At 43.8% G+C, this 12,792-nt stretch overlaps 1 protein-coding gene across 1 annotated transcript in view; it reads right to left on the bottom strand.

Annotated features, from left to right (window-relative positions):
- Positions 1 to 12,421, bottom strand: part of LOC126248701 (uncharacterized) — a 729,031-nt gene extending 716,610 nt beyond the window's left edge. The window contains exon 1 of the mRNA XM_049949985.1: positions 12,264 to 12,421. The gene's annotated coding sequence lies outside the window, so the exon portion shown is untranslated. The remainder of the gene's footprint in view (positions 1 to 12,263) is intronic.
- Positions 12,422 to 12,792: the final 371 nt, after the last annotated feature.

Here is a 12,792-nt window from a genome sequence, read left to right as displayed (position 1 = left end):
CCGTCCCCCACGCGGATCCTCTATGACCTGATTCTTTTCCCCCATCTGCTCCTATTCCTCGAACAAATCTGCATACTCTACACCTCCCGTAGCCTTGATCTCCTCATCCCCAGGTTGCTCCTCTCCTCTCCAACCCCTGCCCTCTGCCGCACCTTCACTGTCGTGTCCCCCCTACCCGCCATCTCTACACCCTCCATCACCTTCCCCAAGGTGGCTTCCGTCAACTCCCCCTCCCTGATGATGCCCTCGCCCCCTCCATGTATCCCTCCTATCAACTCTGATCCTCACCTCCCCCTCCTTTCCTCTGTCCTTTCCCAGGCTCCCTCTTTCCCCCCCCCTCCCATCCTGTTTTTTCCCTGCCCACCCTCTCTCTGCCTCCCTTCTCTTCCGTGAGTCTTTTTGCGTTTCCTTCCTCTGCCTTTCCCCATTCTCTCTCACATCTGCCCTGCTCCCCCACTTGTGAGACCTCTCCTTCTGTCGGTCCCCCCCCCCTTTCGTTTTTCCTCTCCTCTCCCCTCATCTGTCCTGGTCTCCCCCCCCCCCCCCATTTGCTCTTGTCTGTGGTATGCCGACTTTTTAGTGCAGTGTTTCCAGTGATTGTTAAGTGTTGTGTGTCTTTTCTGAAGTGTTGCGAACGGACATCATACTGTTGCTGGGTGTGATATTTTTATCTCTTGCAAACAGAAACCAGACTGTCATCTTGTTTTTTTTAATTGTCTGTCTACTATTTTCCCTGTCTGTTTCCTGTGTATTTTATTATCATCGCCCACCATTTGTTTTATGTTTTAACTTCCCACAATTTTCCGCCGTTTTACAATTTACGTCACCGTTTTATCGCCTGCTTTTATTGTCTTATCTTCTTATGTTGTAAAAATTCTGTAGGTTGAAGAGCAGTGTACTAGGCTGCTGCCAGCCCGCCCCCTTCCAGGGGGAATCGAAATCCAATAAAGGAAAAAAAAATTTCCGATCGGTCAGTCGGCAAGACTCAGCGGAGGAGCGCCTCTGAGGACGTCCAGCGCAATCCTGGACGAAACGTCAAGAACAGAAGAGTTTCTTGGACCACGACCTCACACCCCAAAAGGTTTACTAGCAGCTAAAGGGCAGACTGTTATGGCCTGTGGCCTGGGAATGAGCATCTCGGAAAGGGCGAAGCTGGTCGGCTGTTTGCGTGCTGCCCGCATCTCGTGGTCGTGCGGTAGCGTTCTCGCTTCCCACGCTCGGGTTTCCGGGTTCGATTCCCGGCGGGGTCAGGGATTTTCTCTGCCTCGTGATGGCTGGGTGTTGTGTGCTGTCCTTAGGTTAGTTAGGTTTAAGTAGTTCTAAGTTCTAGGGGACTTATGACCACAGCAGTTGAGTCCCATAGTGCTCAGAGCCATTTGAACCATTTTTTTTTTTTTTTTTGCGTGCTGCTGTCGTGAACATCTACGGAAAGTGATTGGAGGACAGTGAAACAACAAATAGGCGACAAGGTGTTGGACGTGCACCCCTCATCACAGAACGTGGGTGCCGGATGCTTGATCACACGGTAACGTAGGATAGGCGGCGATGTGTGGCAGGTCTGTCGAGAGAGTACAACGCTGGCGCAAGTGTTTCGGAACATACCCTTCAGCGCACAATGTCGAACATGGTGCTCAGCAGCAGAGGACCCCTGCGTGCTCCCATATTGAGCTAGCAACCTCATCAATAGCGATTAAATGGGATCGTCGAGACTGTGCCGGTGAACAATGGAAACGTGTCGCCTGATCGGTTGAATCATGTTTCTTGTTAAACCAGATCTATGGTCGTGTCCCGATATGCTGTCGCTCAGGTGAATAGCTGCTATAAACATGCACCACGCCACGGGACGATATTGCGCTACGGGGCATTCACCTGAGCTTCTGTAGCGCATTTGGTAGTAATCGAAGGCACTATGACACCTTTCGACTACATGCCCATTATTGCGGTCCACCGTCGTTCCTTCCTCGACACCGATAGCATCTCCCAGCAGGATAACTGTCGGTGCAGCAAGGTCAGACTCGTGCTGAAGCGGTTTGAGGAGCATGACACTGAACTCACATTGATGTTTCTTGGAACCCGATGGAAGGCATATGGTAAAGCATCTGGTGCCAGCTCAGTACCCAAAAACCACAGGCCCGTAATTTATGGGAACTGTGTGACCATTGCGCAGATATCTGGTGCCACATACCCCCAGAAACAAATTAACGACTTTTTGAATCCTTGACACATACAGGGTGAAGAAATATTCGCACACTCGGACTTCGCAACACGTTTCCTCACATACTAACAATAGAAAAATCTCTCTCAGAAAATTTAGGCTTGCGCATATTTCCAGTAGTAAATGGACGTTAAATATTGGCAATCTGGCAACACTGTAATCACATGTACGGTAACTAACACTGTCAGCATGTATCAGTAGTGCTGTGCAGTTGGTGCAGTGGGTGGTGTTTTGGATTAGTGTGCGGAAGGTCGAGGGTTCGATTGTGGATCGAAGTGAATTTATGTTTATTTGGTATATGTGGTCTGCGTCTGACGTCTTCAGTGGTTCTTCTACAAAACATTTGCGCTAACGTTCTACGAACACAGAAATGGAAGTACAATCGCTTTCATTGCTTAGCTTTTAAATAAGCCAACTGCATGATGTGGACGCGAATTGTTTCGCAGCACGGCATCTACTAAATTCCAAACCAGTTTTCTGTGTAGCCGGCCGTTGGTGGCCGAGCGGTTCTGGCGCTTCAGTCTGGAGCCGCGCGACCGCTACGGTCGCAGGTTCGAATCCTGCCTCTGGCATGGATGTGTGTGTTGTCCTTACGTTAGTTAGGTTTAAGTAGTTCTAAGTTCTAGGGGACTTATGACCTCAGCAGTTGAGTCCCATAGTGCTCAGAGCCATTTGAACCATTTTTTTTCTGTGTACCCTCCCCCAATGGTCTCGTCGATTAGTACCAGCTATCATTCTTGCCACGTTCAACTACACTACATTTCGTTAGGAATATACTACGTAAATGTCGGATACGTGTGGGTTAAGAAAAAGTGTATATTACAGTATTATATGTCAGAATGAAACTGGAAAGTAAAAACAAATATACCTCGACTCAGAATCGAATCGCCGACCTCCTTCATACTAACCCAAAACGCTATCCACTGCACCACGTAGCCGGCCGCGGTGGCCGTGCGGTTCTGGCGCTGCAGTCCGGAACCGCGGGGCTGCTACGGTCGCAGGTTCGAATCCTGCCTCGGGCATGGGTGTGTGTGATGTCCTTAGGTTAGTTAGGTTTAAGTAGTTCTAAGTTCTAGGGGACTTATGACCTAAGATGTTGAGTCCCATAGTGCTCAGAGCCATTTGAACCAACCTGCACCACGTACAGAGCACTAGTCAGATGCGCTGCCAGGGCTCGTTACCGTACATGCAATTACAGTGTTGCCAGATTGCCGATCTTTAACATTAATTTACAGCCGGAAATATGCGTAGGACGAAATTTTGTGAGAGCCATTTTTGCTTGCTAGTATGTGAGAAGTCACGAAGACCGAGTGCGCGATTTTTTTTCTTTAAACTGTAGAATCACGGCTGTATTGCAGTCCAAATATGGACCAAAACCCAATAAGAAAATAGTCATAATGCTTTACCTCATCAGTTTGTGTTCACTATGACAGAGGAATATTATTTGTATAGCATTTTAGGGCTTCAGATTACAGGTATCAGGAGAAATATCGAGAAACTACGTACAGACTGCATATTATACTTAGTTAATCTGATTGGAGCATGCGTGTCTGTACGTATGTATGTTTCTGTGTACATTATTTCGAATGGATTATGCTAGAGTATGTTCTCTTCAAAAAAAGGTTCAAATGGCTCTGAGCACTATGGGACTTGTCATCTGAGGTCATCAGTCCCCTAGAACTTAGAACTAGTTAAACCTAACTAACCTAAGGACATCACACACATCCATGTCCGAGGCAGGATTCGAACCTGCGACCGTAGCGGACGCGCGGTTCCAGGCTGAAGCGCCTAGAACCGCTCGGCCACCCCGGCCGGTTATGTTCTCTTCCAGTTATTGGATTATGGTAGAATATGTTCTCTTCCAACTATCCAATGACCCGAATGTGTCATAGTCTGTGATACGGCATAACGCGAACGTAGCTTCATACAAGGGGACATCCAAAAGTGAGTTACACATTATTATGGCAGACCAAGTAACTTTTATTGAATGCTGCACTACACTTCCATGTGACACAGAGACAGGAGACCATTTTTCAACATAATCACCAGATCTCTGTAAACGACAGTCGGAGAGTTCTACTAATCGTTTAGTTCCTCGACGATAAAAATCCGCTCCTTGGACAGAGAGCCATTGGAGAACAACTGTGTGAAGTTCTCATCGTTTGAAAATCTGTTTCCCGCCATATATTGCTTCAGTCTGCCGAAAATATGGAATTCGCATCGTGCCAGATCCTTTCTTCACGATCAGCGTCACCCACATCTGAGTAACGTTGGTCAAATTGTTGACACCATTTCATAATGGCTGGACGCGCCATTGCATGTGGTTCATATACTGCCAGAATTTCACGATTAATCTTTGCGCAGTTTTAGGTGTTTTCCCCTCAAAAATCGTACTGTCCCGTGTACTTTCAACTATGGAATACGTTTCCAGTCACGTCGCCATTTCACTCGCTCACTGCGATTCACCTGCAATCCGTACGTCAGCAGAACTGCGCCTGCAGGAATCCCATAACATCTACTCTCTTTTGACAATATGCCATTCTTGTTGTGAAATGACCTTATCACGGGGCGATATATGTAACTTGCTTTCTGAAGTCCCTACATATTTCTGGTTGCAAGTGTAGTGGGGTGAAACGCAGTTTTGTTTCTCATTCCATGTGATGAAAGTAACACTAAAAATAAAGCAGAAATTTAGGTGTCCCCTTTCTTCATGTAAGAGTTCATCGGTCCGTGTTCAGAGAGATTATTAAAGACGGCTCTCTCCATGTAACAGGACAGGAAATCGTTCGTTACACATCGATGGTGGTCGTAATTGTACCAAAATAATTGACAGTTTCCTATGGAAGGAAGTCTACCACGTAAAATAAGTAAATAAACCAATGAAACACTAAAATATGTATTTAGAGGTACATTTGTAGCTAAAGAGTTATGAATTCAACCCCCTTACTCTTTCTGGAACCGACACGGGGAACGGTTAAACGTCGCTGGCGACTGCTTCCTGCCGTTGCCATTGTATATCGGTCTATGCATAAGCTTTTTTTTCTCTACACTGCCTCTTGTAAGATGCATCTGTGGGTTTTTTTATGTCAGACTATAGAAATCACGAAATCCAGAACTACAATAATCCAGCCACCTTAAAGTGAATTCGATGGACTATCTTACAGCAATGTACCATGTGTCTTATTGCTAATGGCTCAAAGTTCACGCAGTAGAAGCATCTTCTCCATATTCGTCATGTTTCGTATTTTTGATCAGAAATTGCCCGTTTTGTTGTGTAGAACATACTGTACTCGTAAAGTAAATGTTTGTAGTTACATGTTCGTACCCCCACTATTTGCTTAGCTAAGCACTAGAAGCAGGGATGGCTAGAGGACAAATGTAAGGATGTAGAGGCTTATCTCACTAGGGGTAAGATAGATACTGCCTACAGGAAAATTAAAGAGACCTTTGGAGATAAGAGAACCACTTGTGTGAACATCAAGAGCTCAGATGGAAACCCAATTCTAAGCAAAGAAGGGAAAGCAGAAAGGTGGAAGGAGTATATAGAGGGTCTATACAAGGGCGATGTACTTGAGGACAATATTATGGAAATGGAAGAGGAGGTAGATGAAGATGAAATGGGAGATACGATACTGCGTGAAGAGTTTGACAGAGCACTGAAAGACCTGAGTCGAAACAAGGCCCCCGGAGTAGACAACATTCCATTAGAACTACTGACAGCCTTGGGAGAGCCAGACCTGACAAAACTCTACCATCTGATGAGCAAGATGTATGAGATAGGCGAAATTCCCTCAGGCTACAAGAAGAATATAATAATTCCAATCCCAAAGAAAGCAGGTGTTGACAGATGTGAAAATTACCGAACAATCAGTTTAATAAGCCACAGCTGCAAAATACTAACACTAATTCTTTACAGACGAATGGAAAAACTAGTAGAAGCCGACCTCGGGGAAGATCAATTTGGATTCCGTAGAAATGTTGGAACACGTGAGGCAATACTGACCTTACGACTTATCTTAGAAGAAAGATTAAGGAAAGGCAAATCTACGTTTCTAGCATTTGTAGACTTAGAGAAAGCTTTTGACAATGTTGACTGGAATACTCCTTTCAAATTCTAAAGGTGGCAGGGGTAAAATACAGGGAGCGAAAGGCTATTTACAATTTGTACAGAAACCATATGGCAGTTATAAGATTCGAGGGGTATGAAAGGGAAGCAGTGGTTGGGAAGGGAGTGAGACAGGGTTGTAGCCTCTCCCAGATGTTATTCAATCGGTATATTGAGCAAGCAGTAAAGGAAACAAAAGAAAAATTCGGAGTAGGTATTAAAATCCATGGAGAAGAAATAAAAACTTTGAGGTTCGCCGATGACATTGTAATTCTGTCAGAGACAGCAAAGGACTTGGAAGAGCAGTTGAATGGAATGGATAGCGTCTTGAAAGGAGGATATAAGATGAACATCAACAAAAGCAAAACGAGGATAATGGAATGTAGTCGAATTAAGTCGGGTGATGCTGAGGGAATTAGATTAGGAAATGAGACACTTAAAGTAGTAAAGGAGTTTTGCTACTTGAGGAGCAAAGTAACTGATGATGGTCGAAGTAGAGAGGATATAAAATGTAGACTGGCAATGGCAAGGAAAGCGTTTCTGAAGAAGAGAAATTTGTTAACATCGAGTATAGATTTAAGTGTCAGGAAGTCATTTCTTAAAGTATTTGTATGGAGTGTAGTCATGTATGGAAGTGAAACATGGACGATAAATAGTTTGGACAAGAAGAGAATAGAAGCTTTCGAAGTGTGGTGCTACAGAAGAATGCTGAAGATTAGATGGGTAGATCACATAACTAATGAGGAAGTATTGAATAGGATTGGGGAGAAGAGAAGTTTGTGGCACAACTTGACCAGAAGAAGGGATCGGTTGGTAGGACATGTTCTGAGGCATCAAGGGATCACCAATTTAGTATTGGAGGGCAGCGTGGAGGGTAAAAATCGTAGAGGGAAACCAAGAGATGAATACACTAAGTAGATTCAGAAGGATGTAGGTTGCAGTAGGTACTGGGAGATGAAGAAGCTTGCACAGGATAGAGTAGCATGGAGAGCTGCATCAAACCAGTCTCAGGACTGAAGACCACAACAACAAGCACTAGAAAGCACTAGAGCGTTTCCCCAAAGATTTTATGGGTCATATATGTGAAAAGTTATAGTGACCCGCCAACTAATTCAGCCTATAATAATAATAATAATAATACAGTTAACAAAACAGAGCATACAGAAAAAAATAAGAGTAGCTATGTTAAGGACTTCTAAACAACAATGTAACTACGTTAATTTAATTACTATTTATGAAACTACGGAAATGCTTTATTTAGTGACAATGCACATTTTCCTTTGTTGAGTAAAAGCATTAACAACAACCTAAAATTCGAAGTTTTTGTACACTCTCGTTTTGATTAGCATCCAAAATCTGCTACTTCTCTAGACTAGCAAATTCTTTTCTCTGTCGTATTTTGTCTTGTTTGTTTATCACTCGCACAAATGTGTTGCGTGCATGCACATTCAACAATTCCTTTCGTATTTGACACTTAACTTCCTGACTTTTCACACTTGCACCACAATACATTTGTCACGCGTTTGGTGTATGTGTTTGAATATTGTTGTATTTTCGCCGCTCCATCGGTTGTTATAGTCTTATTTGTCTTCCTTGTTTCGAATTAACTTGCATCATTTCACCTCGGTGTTCGTGGTATTGCCAACTTATCAGTTACATTAAGTGTTTATTTATCGTGCAGACCACTCATATTCGTATCGAAGACTTCCAGGAATCTGCACTCAGTGAAGGTACTTGTGAATGGGAAGTCGTAGTCAGAAATGTTAATAGCGGTGGGTTCAACTCAAGAAAATGTCATGGGAACTTTAAAATTCTCTGTATAGATAAAAAAATCTGGTACATAACGTTGATAGCTTCCGAGACTGTTCGTGAATAACTTATTGTATACAGGAAAGTCGCATACGACAAAACTATTACAAATGGAAGAGAATACGAAGATGATGAATGCCTGGTAAAATTACTGATGGATGACTCCACACATAAACAAATGTAATACCATGCGAGTAAATCGACAAAAATGCCCATTTTGATAGATTATACCATTGAATAGAAATCAGTGGAATCAGTAACCACCGCTAAGTATCTAAAGGTACCACCAATCTGGAGTCATTCATTTTAGCAAATTCTTTTCTCTATCGTCTTTTGTCTTGTTTGTTTATCACTCGCACAAATGTGTTGCGTGCATGCACATTCAACAATTCCTTTCGTATTTGACACTTAACTTCCTGACGTTTCACACTTGCACCACAATACATTTGTCACGCGTTGAGAGGAAGGCAGATGTCACACTGAGATAACGGGAAGAACCTTCAGGAAATGAAATTTATACATAAAGGAGATCGCTTTCGAAACCATTTACTGGTCTATTCTTGACTATTTTTCATCAATGTTGGACATTATCATGCTGAATTTGTGGAAGAGATACAAATCAGGGAAGAGCTGGGAGATCTGTCTCGGTCTGTTTAGGTAGAGTCAAAAGCGTCACAGAACTGCTCAACAAATCCGGCTGATAACGAAAAAAGACATTTCTGTGATTGCATAGCCAGAGTCCGATCGAATAAAGAACTATGGAAACGATTACTGTAGTTATGGTTTCAAGTCCAGAGACTATTTTGATACAACAATTCACGGTAGTCTATTATCTGCAAGCCCCTTCATCTCTTCATAAATACTGCAAGCGGCATCCATTTACAACCGTTTGCTGTCCTCAAGTTCTTTTTCTCGCTGTACCCTGTGCATCCCCCCCCCCCCCCATTTGTGCCACAAATTTCTTTTCTTGTCAGTTAGATTCGCTGTCCTCTCATCAATTATTCCGCCCGCAGATCTGATCTTCAGCACTCTTCTGTGGTACAGTCACGTCGATTAAATGAGTAGGCGTAACGCTGCAAAGCGACGTGAAATGGAATGAGCACACAGGTCGGCTGTAGGGAAGGTGAATGGTCTGCTTCAGTTTACTGGGAGATGTAAGAAAGTGTAGCTCACCTATAAAGGAGACCGTGTATAGAACACTTCCGCAACCCATTCTTGAGTACTGCTCTGTTTGGGACCCCCACGAAGTCAGGTTAAAGGAAGACATGGAAGCATTTTAGAGGCATGCTGCTAGATTTCTTACAGGTACGTTCGATCAACACACAGGTATTACGGTAAAGATACGTGGACTCAAATGGGAATCCATGGACGATAGAAGACGTTCTTTGCACGAAACACTGTTGAGAAAGCTTACATAACAGCTATTTGCGACAAGCTGCACAACGACCCTACTGCCACCAACATACATTTCGCGTAAGGACTTTGAAGACAGGATAATCAGGGCTCGTAAGGATGCATATAGACAGTCATTTAGTCTCGCACCATTATCGAGTGAAACGGGAAAGGGAATGGCTAGCAGTAGTTCAAGATACCCTCTGCCATGTACGGTATGGTGGCTTGCCGACAATGTATGTAAATGAAGATCATGAATGAAACACACACAACACTGGTGTTATTCTACAGTATTTATTATTTGCTAAACCATCTAGTTTCCGGCTGTTACGCCATCATCAGGTACAAGGATAAGTACGTGGTGCAGTGAAATTTTATTATATCACTGATTTTAAACTAGTGCATGTATCGAGTATCTCCATTTTCAGAGCTGGAAATGTCAATGTTAGAATTAGGAATAAAAAAAGCGGAATTATTTCAGAGTAAATACGATGTAAGATTATTTAACTAAGACAAAATATGTGATACATTAAGTAATGAACTATAGACAAATTACAACAGTTGTACATAGAGGAACATAACTGAAAAATAAACTTTGGTGTCATATTCCAAAGACGTGGCTGAACAAAATAATCTTGTCTTTCATAGATCCTAAATTACAAACAGATGAAATATAATAGTGATATTAACCGGGTGAGTTACGTAGCTGTGATTATACAAAGTAAATTTTTTTAATAGAACTAGAGAAATTATAGTACATGAAATAAAGGAAATGGACTATATGAATAAGAGGGGTAATTAACAACATGTCCTTAATGGGATCATGAGTAGTATTTACAGTTAGAAGTGGAGAGTGAGGAAACTGTGTCTGATCTTTCAGCACTAAGTTTGAGCTGATTGACATGTGTTTACTAATTTCCATTACTTCAAGACAGTTCATCTATCTTCCTTTGTGGATGTGATGTAATACTTCATGTTTAACCTCGTAACTCTGGCCTTCTTTAAGCAGGTAGTCTGCAAAGGTAGAATCCCCTTTTATAATTTCCAACTTCTGTGGTGTCCTTCATGCGGGTACAAGTTGCCCTGCCAGACTGACCTATATAGAACTTGCCACAGTTATAAGTAATTTTATATATTCCATTCTCTTACAAAGCTCTAGTGCTGTCTTTACCATTGGTCAAACAGTGTACAACACTGTTGTGCACATAAAATGATGTTTTTCCGTTCCTGGATTTAAGATGTCTGGCTAAATCTGGTAAGACTTCTCCGAAATATGGAATTGTGCGCCATTTATTACATCCTTAAGGTGGTGGGTCAAGGACAGGGTAAAGAAGAGAGTACATCTGTTGTTTCTGCGCATTATGTAGTCCACTAACATACGATAGTCATTATCTGTTGCTATTTATTTGACATAATTTAATTCCATTTGGAAGCTGGCTTTACTCATGGGGATGTACGAGTAATAAGCGATGTATCATAGAATGAATGGGTGCATGTTTATGTGTCACTGGGTGTTGAGAATTCACTGGTGTTACTATATCTGTGGTGGTAGGTTTCCTATAAATCTTGAAAGTATGCATACGCTCACTGACGTCTATGGTTGAATGTAAATAATTTATGCAGTGAATTTTATACTGTTGTGTTTAGAATTTAGTTGCTTCACGAATTTTTGAAGTTGTCTGGTAGTATCTGTCCATTGACACAACACATGATCAACATACCTAAACCAATATCCAACCGTAGAAGAGAGTGGACTATTTTCCAAAAACTACCTTTCAAACCTCATACTTATAATTGTACCAGATGACGGTGCAACAGCCGAAAACCTGTTCGTGTGATAAATAATAAATATTGTATATTATTACGTAAGTGTTGTGTGTGTTTCATTCGTAATGTGTAAAATATTCTACCAAGAACTGACGGAACAGTCAATCAGTGCAATTAAATGTAAAACTTTGAACATAGCTACTAAGGTTCAGGGAGTGTGTCAGAACTATATTGGAAAAATGGTTCAAATGGCTCTGAGCACTATGGGACTTAACTTCTAAGGTCATCAGTCCCCTAGAACTTAGAATTACTTAAACCTAACTAACCTAAGGACATCACACACATCCATGCCCGAGGCAGGATTCGAACCTGCGACCGTGGCGGCCGCGCGGTTCCAGACTGTAGCGCCTTTAACCGCTTGGCCACCCCGGCCGGCTATATTGGAACAAATAAGCCCTCAGTCACAAATATTAAGTCAAAATTGACCTGGTTTCGACGCTACTATGAGCGTCATCTTCAGAATTAGACTAACTCTACTAAAACATATTAGGTATATAGGAGATTAATAAAATTGAAGTTTGTACTGACTCGAAAAGATGCTGTACTTACAAGTCACATATTAAAAAAGATCTAAGCCGGCATTACATGTATACATGTATATGTACCACATTCCAAAGGCTTATATGCTCTTCTTGTCAGAACTGTATATTCATCGTGAAGCATTATTTGTCCGTAATAGCATTATAGGAAGTATTAACGCTCAAGGTTAACATTTCGAGCGCTTTAAATGACAGTTATAATAATTACGGGAGTACAAGTGAAGATTTTTCTAATGAGACGTTTTCTTATGAAACGAAATGAGATAATCTATTCACAAAGAGCAAAGTAATTCGTCAAGAACTCCAGGAAACAAATGAGCGATCTGAGCATCCGGCGAGAGCTGCGCGGCAGCGGCTGCGCAGCGTGGGGTCTGACCTGTGCGGCGGCGTGGTTTTCCTTGTCGAGCAGGAACTCGACGGACTTGGCGCGCAGGGGTGCGCCTGCGGGCGGGGCCAGCTGGTGTGCAGAGTCGGCCGCGTCGGCGGCGGGGGCGGCGGGGGCTGCGGGGGCGGCGTCGGCGTCGAGGCTGGTCTCGAGCAGGCGGCGCGCGGGGGCGTGCGTCTGCGGCGGCAGCGGCGGCTTGGCGCGCAGCGGCACCCAGCGCACCAGCTGCTCGCCGCCTTCGCCCTCTCCGCCCCCGCCGCCGTCGTCGGTCGCCCGCTTCGCGCCGGCCGCCGCTTCCGCACGGCCGCTGCCGGCTCCGCCCTTGCCCTTCTCCCTGTCCTTGCCCTTGTCCCGCTCGCGGTCGCGCTCCTTCCTGAAGCGGTGCAGCGAGAAGCGCTGCAAGAAGTGCGGCAGGCGCGACGACTTGCGCTCGGCGTCGCCGCGCCAGCTCACCTCGGACACGAGCGGCCAGAAGTGCACCTCGCGCGGCGGCTGCGGAGAGCCCGTACCCGCGCCCGCC

The sequence above is a fragment of the Schistocerca nitens genome, chromosome 3 (assembly GCF_023898315.1).
Source record: "Schistocerca nitens isolate TAMUIC-IGC-003100 chromosome 3, iqSchNite1.1, whole genome shotgun sequence".
In the NCBI taxonomy this organism is placed as follows: domain Eukaryota; kingdom Metazoa; phylum Arthropoda; class Insecta; order Orthoptera; family Acrididae; genus Schistocerca; species Schistocerca nitens.
This window is presented reverse-complemented; position numbering and strand designations above follow the sequence as displayed.